Source organism: Hyla sarda, unplaced genomic scaffold (assembly GCF_029499605.1).
Source record: "Hyla sarda isolate aHylSar1 unplaced genomic scaffold, aHylSar1.hap1 scaffold_219, whole genome shotgun sequence".
NCBI classification, from domain to species: domain Eukaryota; kingdom Metazoa; phylum Chordata; class Amphibia; order Anura; family Hylidae; genus Hyla; species Hyla sarda.
The window spans coordinates 190,564-218,550 of NW_026608861.1; the positions used below are offsets into that span (position 1 = coordinate 190,564).

At 46.6% G+C, this 27,987-nt stretch overlaps 10 non-coding genes and 1 pseudogene across 10 annotated transcripts; all 11 read left to right on the forward strand.

The window, feature by feature from the left end:
- The first annotated feature begins 2,015 nt into the window (after positions 1-2,015).
- Positions 2,016-2,206, forward strand: LOC130320062 (U2 spliceosomal RNA). Its single transcript, XR_008866031.1, has one exon. It is a non-coding gene; the product is annotated as a U2 spliceosomal RNA (small nuclear RNA).
- Positions 2,207-4,301: 2,095 nt separating this feature from the next.
- On the forward strand, positions 4,302-4,492 carry LOC130320063 (U2 spliceosomal RNA). Its single transcript, XR_008866032.1, has one exon. It is a non-coding gene; the product is annotated as a U2 spliceosomal RNA (small nuclear RNA).
- A 2,092-nt stretch (positions 4,493-6,584) lies between these two features.
- On the forward strand, positions 6,585-6,775 carry LOC130320064 (U2 spliceosomal RNA). The gene has a single exon (XR_008866033.1). It is a non-coding gene; the product is annotated as a U2 spliceosomal RNA (small nuclear RNA).
- A 2,091-nt stretch (positions 6,776-8,866) lies between these two features.
- LOC130320066 (U2 spliceosomal RNA) lies at positions 8,867-9,057 on the forward strand. The gene has a single exon (XR_008866035.1). It is a non-coding gene; the product is annotated as a U2 spliceosomal RNA (small nuclear RNA).
- A 2,210-nt stretch (positions 9,058-11,267) lies between these two features.
- LOC130320067 (U2 spliceosomal RNA) lies at positions 11,268-11,458 on the forward strand. Its single transcript, XR_008866036.1, has one exon. It is a non-coding gene; the product is annotated as a U2 spliceosomal RNA (small nuclear RNA).
- A 2,107-nt stretch (positions 11,459-13,565) lies between these two features.
- On the forward strand, positions 13,566-13,756 carry LOC130320068 (U2 spliceosomal RNA). The gene has a single exon (XR_008866037.1). It is a non-coding gene; the product is annotated as a U2 spliceosomal RNA (small nuclear RNA).
- Positions 13,757-15,846: 2,090 nt separating this feature from the next.
- Positions 15,847-16,037, forward strand: LOC130320069 (U2 spliceosomal RNA). Its single transcript, XR_008866038.1, has one exon. It is a non-coding gene; the product is annotated as a U2 spliceosomal RNA (small nuclear RNA).
- A 2,080-nt stretch (positions 16,038-18,117) lies between these two features.
- On the forward strand, positions 18,118-18,308 carry LOC130320070 (U2 spliceosomal RNA). Its single transcript, XR_008866039.1, has one exon. It is a non-coding gene; the product is annotated as a U2 spliceosomal RNA (small nuclear RNA).
- A 2,089-nt stretch (positions 18,309-20,397) lies between these two features.
- Positions 20,398-20,588, forward strand: LOC130320071 (U2 spliceosomal RNA). The gene has a single exon (XR_008866040.1). It is a non-coding gene; the product is annotated as a U2 spliceosomal RNA (small nuclear RNA).
- Positions 20,589-22,684: 2,096 nt separating this feature from the next.
- LOC130320073 (U2 spliceosomal RNA) lies at positions 22,685-22,875 on the forward strand. The gene has a single exon (XR_008866041.1). It is a non-coding gene; the product is annotated as a U2 spliceosomal RNA (small nuclear RNA).
- A 2,084-nt stretch (positions 22,876-24,959) lies between these two features.
- On the forward strand, positions 24,960-25,177 carry LOC130320209 (U2 spliceosomal RNA; annotated as a pseudogene).
- Positions 25,178-27,987: the final 2,810 nt, after the last annotated feature.

Sequence of the window (27,987 nt, forward strand, 5' to 3'; positions counted from 1 at the left end):
GCCCTGTGGGCCTTGCTGCTGCTGCAGCCAAAAAACAAAAGGTGGTGCTTGCTGCTGCTTCTGCTGCTGCTTGTGTCTGGCCGCTGTTGGAGCGTCCAGGCACAGGACTTCTGCTGCTGCTGACTAAATGGCCTCCTTAATTGGATCATTTGAGTAGCCAGCACACCTGTGCAGGTAGGGCATGACATGATAGGCAGCTGCCTTGATAGCGGGTGGGTGCTGAATGTTCCTAATTGACAAAATAAGATTAATGCTTATGAAGAAATATAAAATCTCATCCCTTCCCCAATATCGCGCCACACCCCTACCCCTTAATTCCCTGGTTGAACTTGATGGACATATGTCTTTTTTCGACCGTACTAACTATGTAACTATGTAACATAACATGGGGGGGGGGGGGGTCTCCTGGCTGTTCACACAGGTGTGTCATTGCTGTACATTGACCATGCATTGCTTCTGTGGTATTGCAAAGGCAAAGACAAATGCTTCCAGCCATCCATTGCACTAATGGATTGGTCATCAGCTGGCTGTCTATGTCCCGCATCAATATAGACCAAAGTACAGAGGGTTAGGCTATGCTATTGTGCACCTACCTGATGCATCAGAAGGTGCGAGGCCCTTGCTAAATTCTGTGCACAGACTTTGAGATCTATACTTTAGACTGTATCTAAACCTGCTCCAACATGGACTGACATTCTGGCCTACTTTCAGCCGATGCGACTTGTCTGTCGCTGAACAGTCGCTTTTTATGTATTCAGCACCTATGTATAATGTTGTAAAAATGCTCTAGAAGCTAAAGTCGCAGAAATGTCACACATATTTGGCCTGCAACTTTCTGTGCGACAAATTCAGACAGGAAAAATCAGTATAAATCCTTAGAAAATTATCCCCCAGTGTCTCCATCTGCTGGCGGTATTGAATAAGCATTGCTGCACTGATGGGGTATGCATTAGACGAAAAAAAAGAAGAAAAAGAAGAATAATACGCCCAGAAAAGAGGCGAAAAGGAGAAAAACGTAAAAAAACTTGAAAAAAAAGTAAGAGGAAGAGAAGGGAAAAAAAGGTGGAAATGGGTTTAAAAGTGATTTCGGCGGAGAAATATATATATATATATATATATATATATATATATATATATATATACGCGCACACACACACATATATATAAACGTATTCTCCGTTGAGATATTGCAGCCGCTGCTGTGTCCAGGCCCAGGAGCCTTAGCACTGTGCTGTGATGTCACTCAATACCACTGACATCACTAGGTGTAAACAACATCTCTCCTTTGCTGTGTATGTGACTATGGAGCTGTTTGGTGATGTTGTCTATTATGGCCTTCATAGAAGCAACAGGAGATTGTTGCATCCATCTAGAACCCTCAGAACTACAGTGCTATGATGTCACTCACTTCCACAGGCCTTGCAGAGTGTAAACAACAACAACCCAGCTTTGTTGTGTATGTAACCATAGGGATTTGTGATGTCACCTAGAACCTTCACAGCAGCGACAGCTTTATGAGGAGCATCAGCACTGCTCTGCCTGAGCAGAACCATCACCGCCATAGGTTGTCAAATAACCCGGGTTTAACCCACACAGGTAAGTCCAATGGGGTGCAGGCATGTCCTCTATGCTTACAGCTTCCCGTGGGTGTTGGTTTGATACCGTTTGGGGACAGCCAAGGAGGCATCTGCAGGCAACAAAGGTAGGTGTGTGCTTGTGTGTGTGTTTCCTATGCAGATCCTAAGCCCAGTGTCACATGCAAGTAGGAGGAGTAAGAAGGGTTCCTGGCAAATCCGGGTTATGGATTGCATTTAAAAAGGCCCCGTGGGAGTGCAATGGGCCCCTGTCTTGCTGCTTAGCAATAATGGTATGGGTTTAGGTTCTGCTGTGTGTACTGGTGGTTGACTGCCCCCCAGCCCAGAGTGTGCATGGAAAATTGTCTGGCAGCCTCCCTGACAGCAAGCAGTGATAGTGCCCATGAAGGGCACCTTGTTGGGCCCGCCCCTTTCACGGTTATCGCTTCTCGGCCTTTTGGCTAAGATCAAGTGTAGTATCTGTTCTTATCAGTTTAATATCTGATACGTCCCCTATCTGGGGACCATATATTAAATGGATTTTTGAGAACGGGGGCCGATTTCGAAGCTTGCTTCCGTCGCCCTATGCATTGACCCGATATGGCAGTATCTTCGGGTACAGTGCACCACCCCCTTACAGGGTTAAAAAGAAAGATTCCTACTTTCATTGCTACCTGCTTGCTGGCTAGCCAGCTAGCCAGCCCTGTGGGCCTTGCTGCTGCTGCAGCCAAAAAACAAAAGGTGGTGCTGCTGCTGCTGCTTCTGCTGCTTCTGCTTCTGCTTGTGTCTGGCCGCTGTTGGAGCGTCCAGGCACAGGACTTCTGCTGCTGCTGACTAAATGGCCTCCTTAATTGGATCATTTGAGTAGCCAGCACACCTGTGCAGGTAGGGCATGACATGATAGGCAGCTGCCTTGATAGCGGGTGGGTGCTGAATGTTCCTAATTGACAAAATAAGATTAATGCTTATGAAGAAATATAAAATCTCATCCCTTCCCCAATATCGCGCCACACCCCTACCCCTTAATTCCCTGGTTGAACTTGATGGACATATGTCTTTTTTCGACCGTACTAACTATGTAACTATGTAACATAACATGGGGGGGGGGGGGGGTCTCCTGGCTGTTCACACAGGTGTGTCATTGCTGTACATTGACCATGCATTGCTTCTGTGGTATTGCAAAGGCAAAGACAAATGCTTCCAGCCATCCATTGCACTAATGGATTGGTCATCAGCTGGCTGTCTATGTCCCGCATCAATATAGACCAAAGTACAGAGGGTTAGGCTATGCTATTGTGCACCTACCTGATGCATCAGAAGGTGCGAGGCCCTTGCTAAATTCTGTGCACAGACTTTGAGATCTATACTTTAGACTGTATCTAAACCTGCTCCAACATGGACTGACATTCTGGCCTACTTTCAGCCGATGCGACTTGTCTGTCGCTGAACAGTCGCTTTTTATGTATTCAGCACCTATGTATAATGTTGTAAAAATGCTCTAGAAGCTAAAGTCGCAGAAATGTCACACATATTTGGCCTGCAACTTTCTGTGCGACAAATTCAGACAGGAAAAATCAGTATAAATCCTTAGAAAATTATCCCCCAGTGTCTCCATCTGCTGGCGGTATTGAATAAGCATTGCTGCACTGATGGGGTATGCATTAGACGAAAAAAAAGAAGAAAAAGAAGAATAATACGCCCAGAAAAGAGGCGAAAAGGAGAAAAACGTAAAAAAACTTGAAAAAAAAGTAAGAGGAAGAGAAGGGAAAAAAAGGTGGAAATGGGTTTAAAAGTGATTTCGGCGGAGAAATATATATATATATATATATATATATATATATATATATATATATACGCGCACACACACACATATATATAAACGTATTCTCCGTTGAGATATTGCAGCCGCTGCTGTGTCCAGGCCCAGGAGCCTTAGCACTGTGCTGTGATGTCACTCAATACCACTGACATCACTAGGTGTAAACAACATCTCTCCTTTGCTGTGTATGTGACTATGGAGCTGTTTGGTGATGTCGTCTATTATGGCCTTCATAGAAGCAACAGGAGATTGTTGCATCCATCTAGAACCCTCAGAACTACAGTGCTATGATGTCACTCACTTCCACAGGCCTTGCAGAGTGTAAACAACAACAACCCAGCTTTGTTGTGTATGTAACCATAGGGATTTGTGATGTCACCTAGAACCTTCACAGCAGCGACAGCTTTATGAGGAGCATCAGCACTGCTCTGCCTGAGCAGAACCATCACCGCCATAGGTTGTCAAATAACCCGGGTTTAACCCACACAGGTAAGTCCAATGGGGTGCAGGCATGTCCTCTATGCTTACAGCTTCCCGTGGGTGTTGGTTTGATACCGTTTGGGGACAGCCAAGGAGGCATCTGCAGGCAACAAAGGTAGGTGTGTGCTTGTGTGTGTGTTTCCTATGCAGATCCTAAGCCCAGTGTCACATGCAAGTAGGAGGAGTAAGAAGGGTTCCTGGCAAATCCGGGTTATGGATTGCATTTAAAAAGGCCCCGTGGGAGTGCAATGGGCCCCTGTCTTGCTGCTTAGCAATAATGGTATGGGTTTAGGTTCTGCTGTGTGTACTGGTGGTTGACTGCCCCCCAGCCCAGAGTGTGCATGGAAAATTGTCTGGCAGCCTCCCTGACAGCAAGCAGTGATAGTGCCCATGAAGGGCACCTTGTTGGGCCCGCCCCTTTCACGGTTATCGCTTCTCGGCCTTTTGGCTAAGATCAAGTGTAGTATCTGTTCTTATCAGTTTAATATCTGATACGTCCCCTATCTGGGGACCATATATTAAATGGATTTTTGAGAACGGGGGCCGATTTCGAAGCTTGCTTCCGTCGCCCTATGCATTGACCCGATATGGCAGTATCTTCGGGTACAGTGCACCACCCCCTTACAGGGTTAAAAAGAAAGATTCCTACTTTCATTGCTACCTGCTTGCTGGCTAGCCAGCTAGCCAGCCCTGTGGGCCTTGCTGCTGCTGCAGCCAAAAAACAAAAGGTGGTGCTGCTGCTGCTTCTGCTGCTTCTGCTTCTGCTTGTGTCTGGCCGCTGTTGGAGCGTCCAGGCACAGGACTTCTGCTGCTGCTGACTAAATGGCCTCCTTAATTGGATCATTTGAGTAGCCAGCACACCTGTGCAGGTAGGGCATGACATGATAGGCAGCTGCCTTGATAGCGGGTGGGTGCTGAATGTTCCTAATTGACAAAATAAGATTAATGCTTATGAAGAAATATAAAATCTCATCCCTTCCCCAATATCGCGCCACACCCCTACCCCTTAATTCCCTGGTTGAACTTGATGGACATATGTCTTTTTTCGACCGTACTAACTATGTAACTATGTAACATAACATGGGGGGGGGGGGGGGTCTCCTGGCTGTTCACACAGGTGTGTCATTGCTGTACATTGACCATGCATTGCTTCTGTGGTATTGCAAAGGCAAAGACAAATGCTTCCAGCCATCCATTGCACTAATGGATTGGTCATCAGCTGGCTGTCTATGTCCCGCATCAATATAGACCAAAGTACAGAGGGTTAGGCTATGCTATTGTGCACCTACCTGATGCATCAGAAGGTGCGAGGCCCTTGCTAAATTCTGTGCACAGACTTTGAGATCTATACTTTAGACTGTATCTAAACCTGCTCCAACATGGACTGACATTCTGGCCTACTTTCAGCCGATGCGACTTGTCTGTCGCTGAACAGTCGCTTTTTATGTATTCAGCACCTATGTATAATGTTGTAAAAATGCTCTAGAAGCTAAAGTCGCAGAAATGTCACACATATTTGGCCTGCAACTTTCTGTGCGACAAATTCAGACAGGAAAAATCAGTATAAATCCTTAGAAAATTATCCCCCAGTGTCTCCATCTGCTGGCGGTATTGAATAAGCATTGCTGCACTGATGGGGTATGCATTAGACGAAAAAAAAGAAGAAAAAGAAGAATAATACGCCCAGAAAAGAGGCGAAAAGGAGAAAAACGTAAAAAAACGTGAAAAAAAAGTAAGAGGAAGAGAAGGGAAAAAAAGGTGGAAATGGGTTTAAAAGTGATTTCGGCGGAGAAATATATATATATATATATATATATATATATATATATATATATATACGCGCACACACACACATATATATAAACGTATTCTCCGTTGAGATATTGCAGCCGCTGCTGTGTCCAGGCCCAGGAGCCTTAGCACTGTGCTGTGATGTCACTCAATACCACTGACATCACTAGGTGTAAACAACATCTCTCCTTTGCTGTGTATGTGACTATGGAGCTGTTTGGTGATGTCGTCTATTATGGCCTTCATAGAAGCAACAGGAGATTGTTGCATCCATCTAGAACCCTCAGAACTACAGAGCTATGATGTCACTCACTTCCACAGGCCTTGCAGAGTGTAAACAACAACAACCCAGCTTTGTTGTGTATGTAACCATAGGGATTTGTGATGTCACCTAGAACCTTCACAGCAGCGACAGCTTTATGAGGAGCATCAGCACTGCTCTGCCTGAGCAGAACCATCACCGCCATAGGTTGTCAAATAACCCGGGTTTAACCCACACAGGTAAGTCCAATGGGGTGCAGGCATGTCCTATATGCTTACAGCTTCCCGTGGGTGTTGGTTTGATACCGTTTGGGGACAGCCAAGGAGGCATCTGCAGGCAACAAAGGTAGGTGTGTGCTTGTGTGTGTGTTTCCTATGCAGATCCTAAGCCCAGTGTCACATGCAAGTAGGAGGAGTAAGAAGGGTTCCTGGCAAATCCGGGTTATGGATTGCATTTAAAAAGGCCCCGTGGGAGTGCAATGGGCCCCTGTCTTGCTGCTTAGCAATAATGGTATGGGTTTAGGTTCTGCTGTGTGTACTGGTGGTTGACTGCCCCCCAGCCCAGAGTGTGCATGGAAAATTGTCTGGCAGCCTCCCTGACAGCAAGCAGTGATAGTGCCCATGAAGGGCACCTTGTTGGGCCCGCCCCTTTCACGGTTATCGCTTCTCGGCCTTTTGGCTAAGATCAAGTGTAGTATCTGTTCTTATCAGTTTAATATCTGATACGTCCCCTATCTGGGGACCATATATTAAATGGATTTTTGAGAACGGGGGCCGATTTCGAAGCTTGCTTCCGTCGCCCTATGCATTGACCCGATATGGCAGTATCTTCGGGTACAGTGCACCACCCCCTTACAGGGTTAAAAAGAAAGATTCCTACTTTCATTGCTACCTGCTAGCTGGCTAGCCAGCTAGCCAGCCCTGTGGGCCTTGCTGCTGCTGCAGCCAAAAAACAAAAGGTGGTGCTGCTGCTGCTTCTGCTGCTTCTGCTTCTGCTTGTGTCTGGCCGCTGTTGGAGCGTCCAGGCACAGGACTTCTGCTGCTGCTGACTAAATGGCCTCCTTAATTGGATCATTTGAGTAGCCAGCACACCTGTGCAGGTAGGGCATGACATGATAGGCAGCTGCCTTGATAGCGGGTGGGTGCTGAATGTTCCTAATTGACAAAATAAGATTAATGCTTATGAAGAAATATAAAATCTCATCCCTTCCCCAATATCGCGCCACACCCCTACCCCTTAATTCCCTGGTTGAACTTGATGGACATATGTCTTTTTTCGACCGTACTAACTATGTAACTATGTAACATAACATGGGGGGGGGGGGGGTCTCCTGGCTGTTCACACAGGTGTGTCATTGCTGTACATTGACCATGCATTGCTTCTGTGGTATTGCAAAGGCAAAGACAAATGCTTCCAGCCATCCATTGCACTAATGGATTGGTCATCAGCTGGCTGTCTATGTCCCGCATCAATATAGACCAAAGTACAGAGGGTTAGGCTATGCTATTGTGCACCTACCTGATGCATCAGAAGGTGCGAGGCCCTTGCTAAATTCTGTGCACAGACTTTGAGATCTATACTTTAGACTGTATCTAAACCTGCTCCAACATGGACTGACATTCTGGCCTACTTTCAGCCGATGCGACTTGTCTGTCGCTGAACAGTCGCTTTTTATGTATTCAGCACCTATGTATAATGTTGTAAAAATGCTCTAGAAGCTAAAGTCGCAGAAATGTCACACATATTTGGCCTGCAACTTTCTGTGCGACAAATTCAGACAGGAAAAATCAGTATAAATCCTTAGAAAATTATCCCCCAGTGTCTCCATCTGCTGGCGGTATTGAATAAGCATTGCTGCACTGATGGGGTATGCATTAGACGAAAAAAAAGAAGAAAAAGAAGAATAATACGCCCAGAAAAGAGGCGAAAAGGAGAAAAACGTAAAAAAACGTGAAAAAAAAGTAAGAGGAAGAGAAGGGAAAAAAAGGTGGAAATGGGTTTAAAAGTGATTTCGGCGGAGAAATATATATATATATATATATATATATATATATATATATATATATACGCGCACACACACACATATATATAAACGTATTCTCCGTTGAGATATTGCAGCCGCTGCTGTGTCCAGGCCCAGGAGCCTTAGCACTGTGCTGTGATGTCACTCAATACCACTGACATCACTAGGTGTAAACAACATCTCTCCTTTGCTGTGTATGTGACTATGGAGCTGTTTGGTGATGTCGTCTATTATGGCCTTCATAGAAGCAACAGGAGATTGTTGCATCCATCTAGAACCCTCAGAACTACAGTGCTATGATGTCACTCACTTCCACAGGCCTTGCAGAGTGTAAACAACAACAACCCAGCTTTGTTGTGTATGTAACCATAGGGATTTGTGATGTCACCTAGAACCTTCACAGCAGCGACAGCTTTATGAGGAGCATCAGCACTGCTCTGCCTGAGCAGAACCATCACCGCCATAGGTTGTCAAATAACCCGGGTTTAACCCACACAGGTAAGTCCAATGGGGTGCAGGCATGTCCTCTATGCTTACAGCTTCCCGTGGGTGTTGGTTTGATACCGTTTGGGGACAGCCAAGGAGGCATCTGCAGGCAACAAAGGTAGGTGTGTGCTTGTGTGTGTGTTTCCTATGCAGATCCTAAGCCCAGTGTCACATGCAAGTAGGAGGAGTAAGAAGGGTTCCTGGCAAATCCGGGTTATGGATTGCATTTAAAAAGGCCCCGTGGGAGTGCAATGGGCCCCTGTCTTGCTGCTTAGCAATAATGGTATGGGTTTAGGTTCTGCTGTGTGTACTGGTGGTTGACTGCCCCCCAGCCCAGAGTGTGCATGGAAAATTGTCTGGCAGCCTCCCTGACAGCAAGCAGTGATAGTGCCCATGAAGGGCACCTTGTTGGGCCCGCCCCTTTCACGGTTATCGCTTCTCGGCCTTTTGGCTAAGATCAAGTGTAGTATCTGTTCTTATCAGTTTAATATCTGATACGTCCCCTATCTGGGGACCATATATTAAATGGATTTTTGAGAACGGGGGCCGATTTCGAAGCTTGCTTCCGTCGCCCTATGCATTGACCCGATATGGCAGTATCTTCGGGTACAGTGCACCACCCCCTTACAGGGTTAAAAAGAAAGATTCCTACTTTCATTGCTACCTGCTAGCTGGCTAGCCAGCTAGCCAGCCCTGTGGGCCTTGCTGCTGCTGCAGCCAAAAAACAAAAGGTGGTGCTGCTGCTGCTTCTGCTTCTGCTTGTGTCTGGCCGCTGTTGGAGCGTCCAGGCACAGGACTTCTGCTGCTGCTGACTAAATGGCCTCCTTAATTGGATCATTTGAGTAGCCAGCACACCTGTGCAGGTAGGGCATGACATGATAGGCAGCTGCCTTGATAGCGGGTGGGTGCTGAATGTTCCTAATTGACAAAATAAGATTAATGCTTATGAAGAAATATAAAATCTCATCCCTTCCCCAATATCGCGCCACACCCCTACCCCTTAATTCCCTGGTTGAACTTGATGGACATATGTCTTTTTTCGACCGTACTAACTATGTAACTATGTAACATAACATGGGGGGGGGGGGGTCTCCTGGCTGTTCACACAGGTGTGTCATTGCTGTACATTGACCATGCATTGCTTCTGTGGTATTGCAAAGGCAAAGACAAATGCTTCCAGCCATCCATTGCACTAATGGATTGGTCATCAGCTGGCTGTCTATGTCCCGCATCAATATAGACCAAAGTACAGAGGGTTAGGCTATGCTATTGTGCACCTACCTGATGCATCAGAAGGTGCGAGGCCCTTGCTAAATTCTGTGCACAGACTTTGAGATCTATACTTTAGACTGTATCTAAACCTGCTCCAACATGGACTGACATTCTGGCCTACTTTCAGCCGATGCGACTTGTCTGTCGCTGAACAGTCGCTTTTTATGTATTCAGCACCTATGTATAATGTTGTAAAAATGCTCTAGAAGCTAAAGTCGCAGAAATGTCACACATATTTGGCCTGCAACTTTCTGTGCGACAAATTCAGACAGGAAAAATCAGTATAAATCCTTAGAAAATTATCCCCCAGTGTCTCCATCTGCTGGCGGTATTGAATAAGCATTGCTGCACTGATGGGGTATGCATTAGACGAAAAAAAAGAAGAAAAAGAAGAATAATACGCCCAGAAAAGAGGCGAAAAGGAGAAAAACGTAAAAAAACGTGAAAAAAAAGTAAGAGGAAGAGAAGGGAAAAAAAGGTGGAAATGGGTTTAAAAGTGATTTCGGCGGAGAAATATATATATATATATATATATATATATATATATATATATATATATATATACGCGCACACACACACATATATATAAACGTATTCTCCGTTGAGATATTGCAGCCGCTGCTGTGTCCAGGCCCAGGAGCCTTAGCACTGTGCTGTGATGTCACTCAATACCACTGACATCACTAGGTGTAAACAACATCTCTCCTTTGCTGTGTATGTGACTATGGAGCTGTTTGGTGATGTCGTCTATTATGGCCTTCATAGAAGCAACAGGAGATTGTTGCATCCATCTAGAACCCTCAGAACTACAGTGCTATGATGTCACTCACTTCCACAGGCCTTGCAGAGTGTAAACAACAACAACCCAGCTTTGTTGTGTATGTAACCATAGGGATTTGTGATGTCACCTAGAACCTTCACAGCAGCGACAGCTTTATGAGGAGCATCAGCACTGCTCTGCCTGAGAAGAAATATAAAATCTCATCCCTTCCCCAATATCGCGCCACACCCCTACCCCTTAATTCCCTGGTTGAACTTGATGGACATATGTCTTTTTTCGACCGTACTAACTATGTAACTATGTAACTATGTAACCATCACCGCCATAGGTTGTCAAATAACCCGGGTTTAACCCACACAGGTAAGTCCAATGGGGTGCAGGCATGTCCTCTATGCTTACAGCTTCCCGTGGGTCTTGGTTTGATACCGTTTGGGGACAGCCAAGGAGGCATCTGCAGGCAACAAAGGTAGGTGTGTGCTTGTGTGTGTGTTTCCTATGCAGATCCTAAGCCCAGTGTCACATGCAAGTAGGAGGAGTAAGAAGGGTTCCTGGCAAATCCGGGTTATGGATTGCATTTAAAAAGGCCCCGTGGGAGTGCAATGGGCCCCTGTCTTGCTGCTTAGCAATAATGGTATGGGTTTAGGTTCTGCTGTGTGTACTGGTGGTTGACTGCCCCCCAGCCCAGAGTGTGCATGGAAAATTGTCTGGCAGCCTCCCTGACAGCAAGCAGTGATAGTGCCCATGAAGGGCACCTTGTTGGGCCCGCCCCTTTCACGGTTATCGCTTCTCGGCCTTTTGGCTAAGATCAAGTGTAGTATCTGTTCTTATCAGTTTAATATCTGATACGTCCCCTATCTGGGGACCATATATTAAATGGATTTTTGAGAACGGGGGCCGATTTCGAAGCTTGCTTCCGTCGCCCTATGCATTGACCCGATATGGCAGTATCTTCGGGTACAGTGCACCACCCCCTTACAGGGTTAAAAAGAAAGATTCCTACTTTCATTGCTACCTGCTTGCTGGCTAGCCAGCTAGCCAGCCCTGTGGGCCTTGCTGCTGCTGCAGCCAAAAAACAAAAGGTGGTGCTGCTGCTGCTTCTGCTGCTTCTGCTTCTGCTTGTGTCTGGCCGCTGTTGGAGCGTCCAGGCACAGGACTTCTGCTGCTGCTGACTAAATGGCCTCCTTAATTGGATCATTTGAGTAGCCAGCACACCTGTGCAGGTAGGGCATGACATGATAGGCAGCTGCCTTGATAGCGGGTGGGTGCTGAATGTTCCTAATTGACAAAATAAGATTAATGCTTATGAAGAAATATAAAATCTCATCCCTTCCCCAATATCGCGCCACACCCCTACCCCTTAATTCCCTGGTTGAACTTGATGGACATATGTCTTTTTTCGACCGTACTAACTATGTAACTATGTAACATAACATGGGGGGGGGGGGGGGTCTCCTGGCTGTTCACACAGGTGTGTCATTGCTGTACATTGACCATGCATTGCTTCTGTGGTATTGTAAAGGCAAAGACAAATGCTTCCAGCCATCCATTGCACTAATGGATTGGTCATCAGCTGGCTGTCTATGTCCCGCATCAATATAGACCAAAGTACAGAGGGTTAGGCTATGCTATTGTGCCACCTACCTGATGCATCAGAAGGTGCGAGGCCCTTGCTAAATTCTGTGCACAGACTTTGAGATCTATACTTTAGACTGTATCTAAACCTGCTCCAACATGGACTGACATTCTGGCCTACTTTCAGCCGATGCGACTTGTCTGTCGCTGAACAGTCGCTTTTTATGTATTCAGCACCTATGTATAATGTTGTAAAAATGCTCTAGAAGCTAAAGTCGCAGAAATGTCACACATATTTGGCCTGCAACTTTCTGTGCGACAAATTCAGACAGGAAAAATCAGTATAAATCCTTAGAAAATTATCCCCCAGTGTCTCCATCTGCTGGCGGTATTGAATAAGCATTGCTGCACTGATGGGGTATGCATTAGACGAAAAAAAAGAAGAAAAAGAAGAATAATACGCCCAGAAAAGAGGCGAAAAGGAGAAAAACGTAAAAAAACGTGAAAAAAAAGTAAGAGGAAGAGAAGGGAAAAAAAGGTGGAAATGGGTTTAAAAGTGATTTCGGCGGAGAAATATATATATATATATATATATATATATATATATATATATATATATATATATATATATACGCGCACACACACACATATATATAAACGTATTCTCCGTTGAGATATTGCAGCCGCTGCTGTGTCCAGGCCCAGGAGCCTTAGCACTGTGCTGTGATGTCACTCAATACCACTGACATCACTAGGTGTAAACAACATCTCTCCTTTGCTGTGTATGTGACTATGGAGCTGTTTGGTGATGTCGTCTATTATGGCCTTCATAGAAGCAACAGGAGATTGTTGCATCCATCTAGAACCCTCAGAACTACAGTGCTATGATGTCACTCACTTCCACAGGCCTTGCAGAGTGTAAACAACAACAACCCAGCTTTGTTGTATATGTAACCATAGGGATTTGTGATGTCACCTAGAACCTTCACAGCAGCGACAGCTTTATGAGGAGCATCAGCACTGCTCTGCCTGAGCAGAACCATCACCGCCATAGGTTGTCAAATAACCCGGGTTTAACCCACACAGGTAAGTCCAATGGGGTGCAGGCATGTCCTCTATGCTTACAGCTTCCCGTGGGTGTTGGTTTGATACCGTTTGGGGACAGCCAAGGAGGCATCTGCAGGCAACAAAGGTAGGTGTGTGCTTGTGTGTGTGTTTCCTATGCAGATCCTAAGCCCAGTGTCACATGCAAGTAGGAGGAGTAAGAAGGGTTCCTGGCAAATCCGGGTTATGGATTGCATTTAAAAAGGCCCCGTGGGAGTGCAATGGGCCCCTGTCTTGCTGCTTAGCAATAATGGTATGGGTTTAGGTTCTGCTGTGTGTACTGGTGGTTGACTGCCCCCCAGCCCAGAGTGTGCATGGAAAATTGTCTGGCAGCCTCCCTGACAGCAAGCAGTGATAGTGCCCATGAAGGGCACCTTGTTGGGCCCGCCCCTTTCACGGTTATCGCTTCTCGGCCTTTTGGCTAAGATCAAGTGTAGTATCTGTTCTTATCAGTTTAATATCTGATACGTCCCCTATCTGGGGACCATATATTAAATGGATTTTTGAGAACGGGGGCCGATTTCGAAGCTTGCTTCCGTCGCCCTATGCATTGACCCGATATGGCAGTATCTTCGGGTACAGTGCACCACCCCCTTACAGGGTTAAAAAGAAAGATTCCTACTTTCATTGCTACCTGCTTGCTGGCTAGCCAGCTAGCCAGCCCTGTGGGCCTTGCTGCTGCTGCAGCCAAAAAACAAAAGGTGGTGCTGCTGCTGCTTCTGCTGCTTCTGCTTCTGCTTGTGTCTGGCCGCTGTTGGAGCGTCCAGGCACAGGACTTCTGCTGCTGCTGATTAAATGGCCTCCTTAATTGGATCATTTGAGTAGCCAGCACACCTGTGCAGGTAGGGCATGACATGATAGGCAGCTGCCTTGATAGCGGGTGGGTGCTGAATGTTCCTAATTGGCAAAATAAGATTAATGCTTATGAAGAAATATAAAATCTCATCCCTTCCCCAATATCGCGCCACACCCCTACCCCTTAATTCCCTGGTTGAACTTGATGGACATATGTCTTTTTTCGACCGTACTAACTATGTAACTATGTAACATAACATGGGGGGGGGGGGGTCTCCTGGCTGTTCACACAGGTGTGTCATTGCTGTACATTGACCATGCATTGCTTCTGTGGTATTGCAAAGGCAAAGACAAATGCTTCCAGCCATCCATTGCACTAATGGATTGGTCATCAGCTGGCTGTCTATGTCCCGCATCAATATAGACCAAAGTACAGAGGGTTAGGCTATGCTATTGTGCACCTACCTGATGCATCAGAAGGTGCGAGGCCCTTGCTAAATTCTGTGCACAGACTTTGAGATCTATACTTTAGACTGTATCTAAACCTGCTCCAACATGGACTGACATTCTGGCCTACTTTCAGCCGATGCGACTTGTCTGTCGCTGAACAGTCGCTTTTTATGTATTCAGCACCTATGTATAATGTTGTAAAAATGCTCTAGAAGCTAAAGTCGCAGAAATGTCACACATATTTGGCCTGCAACTTTCTGTGCGACAAATTCAGACAGGAAAAATCAGTATAAATCCTTAGAAAATTATCCCCCAGTGTCTCCATCTGCTGGCGGTATTGAATAAGCATTGCTGCACTGATGGGGTATGCATTAGACGAAAAAAAAGAAGAAAAAGAAGAATAATACGCCCAGAAAAGAGGCGAAAAGGAGAAAAACGTAAAAAAACGTGAAAAAAAAGTAAGAGGAAGAGAAGGGAAAAAAAGGTGGAAATGGGTTTAAAAGTGATTTCGGCGGAGAAATATATATATATATATATATATATATATATATATATATATATATACGCGCACACACACACATATATATAAACGTATTCTCCGTTGAGATATTGCAGCCGCTGCTGTGTCCAGGCCCAGGAGCCTTAGCACTGTGCTGTGATGTCACTCAATACCACTGACATCACTAGGTGTAAACAACATCTCTCCTTTGCTGTGTATGTGACTATGGAGCTGTTTGGTGATGTCGTCTATTATGGCCTTCATAGAAGCAACAGGAGATTGTTGCATCCATCTAGAACCCTCAGAACTACAGTGCTATGATGTCACTCACTTCCACAGGCCTTGCAGAGTGTAAACAACAACAACCCAGCTTTGTTGTGTATGTAACCATAGGGATTTGTGATGTCACCTAGAACCTTCACAGCAGCGACAGCTTTATGAGGAGCATCAGCACTGCTCTGCCTGAGCAGAACCATCACCGCCATAGGTTGTCAAATAACCCGGGTTTAACCCACACAGGTAAGTCCAATGGGGTGCAGGCATGTCCTCTATGCTTACAGCTTCCCGTGGGTGTTGGTTTGATACCGTTTGGGGACAGCCAAGGAGGCATCTGCAGGCAACAAAGGTAGGTGTGTGCTTGTGTGTGTGTTTCCTATGCAGATCCTAAGCCCAGTGTCACATGCAAGTAGGAGGAGTAAGAAGGGTTCCTGGCAAATCCGGGTTATGGATTGCATTTAAAAAGGCCCCGTGGGAGTGCAATGGGCCCCTGTCTTGCTGCTTAGCAATAATGGTATGGGTTTAGGTTCTGCTGTGTGTACTGGTGGTTGACTGCCCCCCAGCCCAGAGTGTGCATGGAAAATTGTCTGGCAGCCTCCCTGACAGCAAGCAGTGATAGTGCCCATGAAGGGCACCTTGTTGGGCCCGCCCCTTTCACGGTTATCGCTTCTCGGCCTTTTGGCTAAGATCAAGTGTAGTATCTGTTCTTATCAGTTTAATATCTGATACGTCCCCTATCTGGGGACCATATATTAAATGGATTTTTGAGAACGGGGGCCGATTTCGAAGCTTGCTTCCGTCGCCCTATGCATTGACCCGATATGGCAGTATCTTCGGGTACAGTGCACCACCCCCTTACAGGGTTAAAAAGAAAGATTCCTACTTTCATTGCTACCTGCTTGCTGGCTAGCCAGCTAGCCAGCCCTGTGGGCCTTGCTGCTGCTGCAGCCAAAAAACAAAAGGTGGTGCTGCTGCTGCTTCTGCTTCTGCTTGTGTCTGGCCGCTGTTGGAGCGTCCAGGCACAGGACTTCTGCTGCTGCTGACTAAATGGCCTCTTTAATTGGATCATTTGAGTAGCCAGCACACCTGTGCAGGTACGGCATGACATGATAGGCAGCTGCCTTGATAGCGGGTGGGTGCTGAATGTTCCTAATTGACAAAATAAGATTAATGCTTATGAAGAAATATAAAATCTCATCCCTTCCCCAATATCGCGCCACACCCCTACCCCTTAATTCCCTGGTTGAACTTGATGGACATATGTCTTTTTTCGACCGTACTAACTATGTAACTATGTAACATAACATGGGGGGGGGGGGTCTCCTGGCTGTTCACACAGGTGTGTCATTGCTGTACATTGACCATGCATTGCTTCTGTGGTATTGCAAAGGCAAAGACAAATGCTTCCAGCCATCCATTGCACTAATGGATTGGTCATCAGCTGGCTGTCTATGTCCCGCATCAATATAGACCAAAGTACAGAGGGTTAGGCTATGCTATTGTGCACCTACCTGATGCATCAGAAGGTGCGAGGCCCTTGCTAAATTCTGTGCACAGACTTTGAGATCTATACTTTAGACTGTATCTAAACCTGCTCCAACATGGACTGACATTCTGGCCTACTTTCAGCCGATGCGACTTGTCTGTCGCTGAACAGTCGCTTTTTATGTATTCAGCACCTATGTATAATGTTGTAAAAATGCTCTAGAAGCTAAAGTCGCAGAAATGTCACACATATTTGGCCTGCAACTTTCTGTGCGACAAATTCAGACAGGAAAAATCAGTATAAATCCTTAGAAAATTATCCCCCAGTGTCTCCATCTGCTGGCGGTATTGAATAAGCATTGCTGCACTGATGGGGTATGCATTAGACGAAAAAAAAGAAGAAAAAGAAGAATAATACGCCCAGAAAAGAGGCGAAAAGGAGAAAAACGTAAAAAAACGTGAAAAAAAAGTAAGAGGAAGAGAAGGGAAAAAAAGGTGGAAATGGGTTTAAAAGTGATTTCGGCGGAGAAATATATATATATATATATATATATATATATATATATATATATATACGCGCACACACACACATATATATAAACGTATTCTCCGTTGAGATATTGCAGCCGCTGCTGTGTCCAGGCCCAGGAGCCTTAGCACTGTGCTGTGATGTCACTCAATACCACTGACATCACTAGGTGTAAACAACATCTCTCCTTTGCTGTGTATGTGACTATGGAGCTGTTTGGTGATGTTGTCTATTATGGCCTTCATAGAAGCAACAGGAGATTGTTGCATCCATCTAGAACCCTCAGAACTACAGTGCTATGATGTCACTCACTTCCACAGGCCTTGCAGAGTGTAAACAACAACAACCCAGCTTTGTTGTGTATGTAACCATAGGGATTTGTGATGTCACCTAGAACCTTCACAGCAGCGACAGCTTTATGAGGAGCATCAGCACTGCTCTGCCTGAGCAGAACCATCACCGCCATAGGTTGTCAAATAACCCGGGTTTAACCCACACAGGTAAGTCCAATGGGGTGCAGGCATGTCCTCTATGCTTACAGCTTCCCGTGGGTGTTGGTTTGATACCGTTTGGGGACAGCCAAGGAGGCATCTGCAGGCAACAAAGGTAGGTGTGTGCTTGTGTGTGTGTTTCCTATGCAGATCCTAAGCCCAGTGTCACATGCAAGTAGGAGGAGTAAGAAGGGTTCCTGGCAAATCCGGGTTATGGATTGCATTTAAAAAGGCCCCGTGGGAGTGCAATGGGCCCCTGTCTTGCTGCTTAGCAATAATGGTATGGGTTTAGGTTCTGCTGTGTGTACTGGTGGTTGACTGCCCCCCAGCCCAGAGTGTGCATGGAAAATTGTCTGGCAGCCTCCCTGACAGCAAGCAGTGATAGTGCCCATGAAGGGCACCTTGTTGGGCCCGCCCCTTTCACGGTTATCGCTTCTCGGCCTTTTGGCTAAGATCAAGTGTAGTATCTGTTCTTATCAGTTTAATATCTGATACGTCCCCTATCTGGGGACCATATATTAAATGGATTTTTGAGAACGGGGGCCGATTTCGAAGCTTGCTTCCGTCGCCCTATGCATTGACCCGATATGGCAGTATCTTCGGGTACAGTGCACCACCCCCTTACAGGGTTAAAAAGAAAGATTCCTACTTTCATTGCTACCTGCTTGCTGGCTAGCCAGCTAGCCAGCCCTGTGGGCCTTGCTGCTGCTGCAGCCAAAAAACAAAAGGTGGTGCTGCTGCTGCTTCTGCTGCTTCTGCTTCTGCTTGTGTCTGGCCGCTGTTGGAGCGTCCAGGCACAGGACTTCTGCTGCTGCTGACTAAATGGCCTCCTTAATTGGATCATTTGAGTAGCCAGCACACCTGTGCAGGTAGGGCATGACATGATAGGCAGCTGCCTTGATAGCGGGTGGGTGCTGAATGTTCCTAATTGACAAAATAAGATTAATGCTTATGAAGAAATATAAAATCTCATCCCTTCCCCAATATCGCGCCACACCCCTACCCCTTAATTCCCTGGTTGAACTTGATGGACATATGTCTTTTTTCGACCGTACTAACTATGTAACTATGTAACATAACATGGGGGGGGGGTCTCCTGGCTGTTCACACAGGTGTGTCATTGCTGTACATTGACCATGCATTGCTTCTGTGGTATTGCAAAGGCAAAGACAAATGCTTCCAGCCATCCATTGCACTAATGGATTGGTCATCAGCTGGCTGTCTATGTCCCGCATCAATATAGACCAAAGTACAGAGGGTTAGGCTATGCTATTGTGCACCTACCTGATGCATCAGAAGGTGCGAGGCCCTTGCTAAATTCTGTGCACAGACTTTGAGATCTATACTTTAGACTGTATCTAAACCTGCTCCAACATGGACTGACATTCTGGCCTACTTTCAGCCGATGCGACTTGTCTGTCGCTGAACAGTCGCTTTTTATGTATTCAGCACCTATGTATAATGTTGTAAAAATGCTCTAGAAGCTAAAGTCGCAGAAATGTCACACATATTTGGCCTGCAACTTTCTGTGCGACAAATTCAGACAGGAAAAATCAGTATAAATCCTTAGAAAATTATCCCCCAGTGTCTCCATCTGCTGGCGGTATTGAATAAGCATTGCTGCACTGATGGGGTATGCATTAGACGAAAAAAAAGAAGAAAAAGAAGAATAATACGCCCAGAAAAGAGGCGAAAAGGAGAAAAACGTAAAAAAACGTGAAAAAAAAGTAAGAGGAAGAGAAGGGAAAAAAAGGTGGAAATGGGTTTAAAAGTGATTTCGGCGGAGAAATATATATATATATATATATATATATATATATATATATATATATATACGCGCACACACACACATATATATAAACGTATTCCCCGTTGAGATATTGCAGCCGCTGCTGTGTCCAGGCCCAGGAGCCTTAGCACTGTGCTGTGATGTCACTCAATACCACTGACATCACTAGGTGTAAACAACATCTCTCCTTTGCTGTGTATGTGACTATGGAGCTGTTTGGTGATGTCGTCTATTATGGCCTTCATAGAAGCAACAGGAGATTGTTGCATCCATCTAGAACCCTCAGAACTACAGTGCTATGATGTCACTCACTTCCACAGGCCTTGCAGAGTGTAAACAACAACAACCCAGCTTTGTTGTGTATGTAACCATAGGGATTTGTGATGTCACCTAGAACCTTCACAGCAGCGACAGCTTTATGAGGAGCATCAGCACTGCTCTGCCTGAGCAGAACCATCACCGCCATAGGTTGTCAAATAACCCGGGTTTAACCCACACAGGTAAGTCCAATGGGGTGCAGGCATGTCCTCTATGCTTACAGCTTCCCGTGGGTGTTGGTTTGATACCGTTTGGGGACAGCCAAGGAGGCATCTGCAGGCAACAAAGGTAGGTGTGTGCTTGTGTGTGTGTTTCCTATGCAGATCCTAAGCCCAGTGTCACATGCAAGTAGGAGGAGTAAGAAGGGTTCCTGGCAAATCCGGGTTATGGATTGCATTTAAAAAGGCCCCGTGGGAGTGCAATGGGCCCCTGTCTTGCTGCTTAGCAATAATGGTATGGGTTTAGGTTCTGCTGTGTGTACTGGTGGTTGACTGCCCCCCAGCCCAGAGTGTGCATGGAAAATTGTCTGGCAGCCTCCCTGACAGCAAGCAGTGATAGTGCCCATGAAGGGCACCTTGTTGGGCCCGCCCCTTTCACGGTTATCGCTTCTCGGCCTTTTGGCTAAGATCAAGTGTAGTATCTGTTCTTATCAGTTTAATATCTGATACGTCCCCTATCTGGGGACCATATATTAAATGGATTTTTGAGAACGGGGGCCGATTTCGAAGCTTGCTTCCGTCGCCCTATGCATTGACCCGATATGGCAGTATCTTCGGGTACAGTGCACCACCCCCTTACAGGGTTAAAAAGAAAGATTCCTACTTTCATTGCTACCTGCTTGCTGGCTAGCCAGCTAGCCAGCCCTGTGGGCCTTGCTGCTGCTGCAGCCAAAAAACAAAAGGTGGTGCTGCTGCTGCTTCTGCTGCTTCTGCTTCTGCTTGTGTCTGGCCGCTGTTGGAGCGTCCAGGCACAGGACTTCTGCTGCTGCTGACTAAATGGCCTCCTTAATTGGATCATTTGAGTAGCCAGCACACCTGTGCAGGTAGGGCATGACATGATAGGCAGCTGCCTTGATAGCGGGTGGGTGCTGAATGTTCCTAATTGACAAAATAAGATTAATGCTTATGAAGAAATATAAAATCTCATCCCTTCCCCAATATCGCGCCACACCCCTACCCCTTAATTCCCTGGTTGAACTTGATGGACATATGTCTTTTTTCGACCGTACTAACTATGTAACTATGTAACATAACATGGGGGGGGGGGTCTCCTGGCTGTTCACACAGGTGTGTCATTGCTGTACATTGACCATGCATTGCTTCTGTGGTATTGCAAAGGCAAAGACAAATGCTTCCAGCCATCCATTGCACTAATGGATTGGTCATCAGCTGGCTGTCTATGTCCCGCATCAATATAGACCAAAGTACAGAGGGTTAGGCTATGCTATTGTGCACCTACCTGATGCATCAGAAGGTGCGAGGCCCTTGCTAAATTCTGTGCACAGACTTTGAGATCTATACTTTAGACTGTATCTAAACCTGCTCCAACATGGACTGACATTCTGGCCTACTTTCAGCCGATGCGACTTGTCTGTCGCTGAACAGTCGCTTTTTATGTATTCAGCACCTATGTATAATGTTGTAAAAATGCTCTAGAAGCTAAAGTCGCAGAAATGTCACACATATTTGGCCTGCAACTTTCTGTGCGACAAATTCAGACAGGAAAAATCAGTATAAATCCTTAGAAAATTATCCCCCAGTGTCTCCATCTGCTGGCGGTATTGAATAAGCATTGCTGCACTGATGGGGTATGCATTAGACGAAAAAAAAGAAGAAAAAGAAGAATAATACGCCCAGAAAAGAGGCGAAAAGGAGAAAAACGTAAAAAAACGTGAAAAAAAAGTAAGAGGAAGAGAAGGGAAAAAAAGGTGGAAATGGGTTTAAAAGTGATTTCGGCGGAGAAATATATATATATATATATATATATATATATATATATATATATATATATATATATACGCGCACACACACATATATATAAACGTATTCCCCGTTGAGATATTGCAGCCGCTGCTGTGTCCAGGCCCAGGAGCCTTAGCACTGTGCTGTGATGTCACTCAATACCACTGACATCACTAGGTGTAAACAACATCTCTCCTTTGCTGTGTATGTGACTATGGAGCTGTTTGGTGATGTCGTCTATTATGGCCTTCATAGAAGCAACAGGAGATTGTTGCATCCATCTAGAACCCTCAGAACTACAGTGCTATGATGTCACTCACTTCCACAGGCCTTGCAGAGTGTAAACAACAACAACCCAGCTTTGTTGTGTATGTAACCATAGGGATTTGTGATGTCACCTAGAACCTTCACAGCAGCAACAGCTTTATGAGGAGCATCAGCACTGCTCTGCCTGAGCAGAACCATCACCGCCATAGGTTGTCAAATAACCCGGGTTTAACCCACACAGGTAAGTCCAATGGGGTGCAGGCATGTCCTCTATGCTTACAGCTTCCCGTGGGTGTTGGTTTGATACCGTTTGGGGACAGCCAAGGAGGCATCTGCAGGCAACAAAGGTAGGTGTGTGCTTGTGTGTGTGTTTCCTATGCAGATCCTAAGCCCAGTGTCACATGCAAGTAGGAGGAGTAAGAAGGGTTCCTGGCAAATCCGGGTTATGGATTGCATTTAAAAAGGCCCCGTGGGAGTGCAATGGGCCCCTGTCTTGCTGCTTAGCAATAATGGTATGGGTTTAGGTTCTGCTGTGTGTACTGGTGGTTGACTGCCCCCCAGCCCAGAGTGTGCATGGAAAATTGTCTGGCAGCCTCCCTGACAGCAAGCAGTGATAGTGCCCATGAAGGGCACCTTGTTGGGCCCGCCCCTTTCACGGTTATCGCTTCTCGGCCTTTTGGCTAAGATCAAGTGTAGTATCTGTTCTTATCAGTTTAATATCTGATACGTCCCCTATCTGGGGACCATATATTAAATGGATTTTTGAGAACGGGGGCCGATTTCGAAGCTTGCTTCCGTCGCCCTATGCATTGACCCGATATGGCAGTATCTTCGGGTACAGTGCACCACCCCCTTACAGGGTTAAAAAGAAAGATTCCTACTTTCATTGCTACCTGCTTGCTGGCTAGCCAGCTAGCCAGCCCTGTGGGCCTTGCTGCTGCTGCAGCCAAAAAACAAAAGGTGGTGCTGCTGCTGCTTCTGCTGCTTCTGCTTCTGCTTGTGTCTGGCCGCTGTTGGAGCGTCCAGGCACAGGACTTCTGCTGCTGCTGACTAAATGGCCTCCTTAATTGGATCATTTGAGTAGCCAGCACACCTGTGCAGGTAGGGCATGACATGATAGGCAGCTGCCTTGATAGCGGGTGGGTGCTGAATGTTCCTAATTGACAAAATAAGATTAATGCTTATGAAGAAATATAAAATCTCATCCCTTCCCCAATATCGCGCCACACCCCTACCCCTTAATTCCCTGGTTGAACTTGATGGACATATGTCTTTTTTCGACCGTACTAACTATGTAACTATGTAACATAACATGGGGGGGGGGGGGTCTCCTGGCTGTTCACACAGGTGTGTCATTGCTGTACATTGACCATGCATTGCTTCTGTGGTATTGCAAAGGCAAAGACAAATGCTTCCAGCCATCCATTGCACTAATGGATTGGTCATCAGCTGGCTGTCTATGTCCCGCATCAATATAGACCAAAGTACAGAGGGTTAGGCTATGCTATTGTGCACCTACCTGATGCATCAGAAGGTGCGAGGCCCTTGCTAAATTCTGTGCACAGACTTTGAGATCTATACTTTAGACTGTATCTAAACCTGCTCCAACATGGATTGACATTCTGGCCTACTTTCAGCCGATGCGACTTGTCTGTCGCTGAACAGTCGCTTTTTATGTATTCAGCACCTATGTATAATGTTGTAAAAATGCTCTAGAAGCTAAAGTCGCAGAAATGTCACACATATTTGGCCTGCAACTTTCTGTGCGACAAATTCAGACAGGAAAAATCAGTATAAATCCTTAGAAAATTATCCCCCAGTGTCTCCATCTGCTGGCGGTATTGAATAAGCATTGCTGCACTGATGGGGTATGCATTAGACGAAAAAAAAGAAGAAAAAGAAGAATAATACGCCCAGAAAAGAGGCGAAAAGGAGAAAAACGTAAAAAAACGTGAAAAAAAAGTAAGAGGAAGAGAAGGGAAAAAAAGGTGGAAATGGGTTTAAAAGTGATTTCGGCGGAGAAATATATATATATATATATATATATATATATATATATATACGCGCACACACACACATATATATAAACGTATTCTCCGTTGAGATATTGCAGCCGCTGCTGTGTCCAGGCCCAGGAGCCTTAGCACTGTGCTGTGATGTCACTCAATACCACTGACATCACTAGGTGTAAACAACATCTCTCCTTTGCTGTGTATGTGACTATGGAGCTGTTTGGTGATGTCGTCTATTATGGCCTTCATAGAAGCAACAGGAGATTGTTGCATCCATCTAGAACCCTCAGAACTACAGTGCTATGATGTCACTCACTTCCACAGGCCTTGCAGAGTGTAAACAACAACAACCCAGCTTTGTTGTGTATGTAACCATAGGGATTTGTGATGTCACCTAGAACCTTCACAGCAGCGACAGCTTTATGAGGAGCATCAGCACTGCTCTGCCTGAGCAGAACCATCACCGCCATAGGTTGTCAAATAACCCGGGTTTAACCCACACAGGTAAGTCCAATGGGGTGCAGGCATGTCCTCTATGCTTACAGCTTCCCGTGGGTGTTGGTTTGATACCGTTTGGGGACAGCCAAGGAGGCATCTGCAGGCAACAAAGGTAGGTGTGTGCTTGTGTGTGTGTTTCCTATGCAGATCCTAAGCCCAGTGTCACATGCAAGTAGGAGGAGTAAGAAGGGTTCCTGGCAAATCCGGGTTATGGATTGCATTTAAAAAGGCCCCGTGGGAGTGCAATGGGCCCCTGTCTTGCTGCTTAGCAATAATGGTATGGGTTTAGGTTCTGCTGTGTGTACTGGTGGTTGACTGCCCCCCAGCCCAGAGTGTGCATGGAAAATTGTCTGGCAGCCTCCCTGACAGCAAGCAGTGATAGTGCCCATGAAGGGCACCTTGTTGGGCCCGCCCCTTTCACGGTTATCGCTTCTCGGCCTTTTGGCTAAGATCAAGTGTAGTATCTGCATTTGGTCTGGTCGGAAGGTGTCTGTGGTACCCCGCTTCTCGGCCTTGGGGGATTGTCTCTCCTTACGGAGGGACTTCACCCCCTTGCTGCTATTGGGGAGCGGGCTTAGTCCACAGACAACGGGTTGCGATCCCCCTGTCTCTGGGACCTTGTGTCTCAGAAGGCATTTTCGGTACGTTGAGCGTTACCTGTAGCTTCGGAAGCACCTAGGGTACCCCCGACCTCTGCCTTGGGTAAGGGTTCCGCTTCTATAGCGGGATTCCGAGCCCCTGCTGCTATTGGGGAAGGGGCTTAGTCCCTGGGTGTGGAAGATGCCGTTCTCCTGGGCTTTCCCCTCTGGGGAAATGTCGATGCGAAATACCATCCGCATAGAGGTGTCGGAGAGCCATCGTCAGTTGAAGAACCTCCGCTTCATTGCGGAGGTGATTCTTCTTGACTACTTCCGCCTCAATAGGGAGGACATCCTGTGTCTAAATGACCAGGAAAGCCGTGGCCTGTATACCGTCACCTTCACGGCCACGGCGTGTTGCGATAACATCTATGCAACCTTGTCTGGTGCGGACCAGAGGGACGATCGACTCGACGGTCTTTCGTTCCAGTTCCTCTATGGTGAGGAACATATACCGTTGGTGGTGGCTATGCACAGCCCTCATGTGACCACGGAGGATATAGCCACTTTTCTTCGGCGATACTGCGAAGAGGTGCGATTCGCAAACAAAATCTTGAACTCCGTGCGGTTCTGGAACGGCAAGAGGAAGTTCTGGGTCAAGCTCCGTAAGGATCCCGGTGGTATTGGGGGTCTTTGCCATCCGCCCCCAAATTTTGCCATCGGGAGAGTTCGGGGCTTCCTGTTCTATCCTCAAATGCCTATGTATTGCCGAAATTGCTTGAGGTTTGGCCACACCCAGGAGACCTGCGGCGCGGAGCGTGTGATTCGCTGCAATAGGTGTGGCCAAGAAGGTCACATAGCCTCAAGATGTAGCCATTCGATAAGGTGCAACCTCTGCGGAGAGGAAAATCACGATTTTAATTCCTGTCCCCATAAAGCAAAAACTACGATGGGTGGGTCAAGGCTGGGCCCACCCAAAGAGGGGACAGGACAAAAGACGTCCTTTTTTAAGATGCCCAAACCCCAGATGGCAGGTACTGATGGGTCCAGGCCCAAGACCTCTGGTGCTCCATCGGGGGGCCCACCGGTGGTAGTGCTAGGGGGAGGCCATGGGGATTCCACGAAGCCCGGGCGGGTGATCGAGTTTACTGCCCGGGAAATTGAAAGACGTCGATCGACTTCCTACCTGGCTCAAGAGCCCGACGAAACTTCTGAAGGGGGCTCACCTGTGGCGGGTGGCAGCCGACGGGCCTCGGTGGGGGCAAAGGTGGACCCAAAATTACAGCATAAGCCAGGTACTGGCTTGGCCCAGGGTCGCCCTGCTCCGGACGAAGAGGCCCCGGTGAAAGCCCGCCGGAAGGGGAGCCAGGTGGCCAGGTCTGAGCCCGGTCCTGTTACTCCGCCTATACAGGACAGGGCCAAGAAGACAAGTGGCGCCAAACCAGGGTTTGCTGCCCCGCCAGCAGTGGACCCGGTGGGTAAAACTGGCCATCGTCGATCGATGGGGAAGTTGGAGCAACAGTCCTCAGCAACGCTTGCTGGGGAACAAGCGATGAAAACTTCCCAAGGTAGCGGCAAAGGTTCCGGAAAAGAGGCCTCACAGGCCCCTGTGCAGCAGTTCCAGTCGTCAAATGATGAAAGAAGACGCAGATCCATCAGCCGGGGGCCAGAGATTACATCGAGTGAGAGCAACACAGAGGATATGGACAGCAGTGTGACATTTAAAAGACAAAGAGAAGAAGAAGAGGAAGACATTCAAAGGAAAGCGGCGTGCCGTAGTTCGGACGAGAGCGAGCTCAGGGTCGGGGCATCATCGATCTCAAGCTCCGACCCTCAGAACATCAAGGAGCTGATGACCCCGCAGGCGGGGGATGACGGTACGCAGCTTATTATTGACTTTGATTCTCCAAGCACGGACTCTCCATAAACTATGCCTATCCCTGTAAAAATTGCCTCACTCAATGTGAGGTCCTTAAAGAGCCCTGATCGCAGGGCTGCTTTATTTTCTTATCTAGAGACATGTGACTTTGACCTTTGCCTGCTACAAGAATGTGGAATCCCTAGTAAAATGGACTATAAAGACTTAAAAGAAGACTGGAAGCTGGGCCCATCCATATGGTCCGGTGCAAATGACTGTCGTTCTGTGGGTGTTGGGCTGCTCTGCCGAGGCCAGTCCTTTTCTATTCATACAGTAACTGAGATTGTGCCTGGCAGAGCTCTTTTAATTCATCTATATTTTAATGGACTTTTAATTCGTGTTTTAAATGTGTATGCCCCTCCTGATAAACAGGAGCGGGCAGAACTATTTGAAATTTTACCACTGTTTTGTGTTGGGTCTTCCCCCCTGCTGGTGGGAGGTGATTTTAACTGCATACGTGATGGGGAACACCGGCAGGGTGGGGATATTAATCGTAAAGACCGCACTTCTTACCTGCTTAAAAATTTTATTGATGATTTTAATTTGAAAGATTGCTGGAAGGATCTCTTGCCGGAGGACCCGGGCGCCACATGGTCCAATGGAAGAGTGAGCTCCAGAATCGATTTTATTTTTTCCTCTAGAGCTTTTAAACCCCTGAAATGCACGCTCGAGCAGAATATCTTCTCTGATCATAAGCTCCTCTTGGTGGGCCTGGAGCTAGAGGGGGAGCAAAAAGCAAAAAGGGGCCTCTGGAGATTAAACACCACACTCCTAGAGGACCCTGAGATAAAAGAGGAGTTTGTGCGGACCTACCAGTGCTGGCAATCACAAAGAAAACCCCACGAGCCTATGCTGCACTGGTGGGAGGGCACCAAATCTAAAATCAGATTTTTTTTTATCAAAGCAGGTAAGAAGAAGGCAAAAATGGAAAAACAGTGGTTTTATGTTCTTAACATG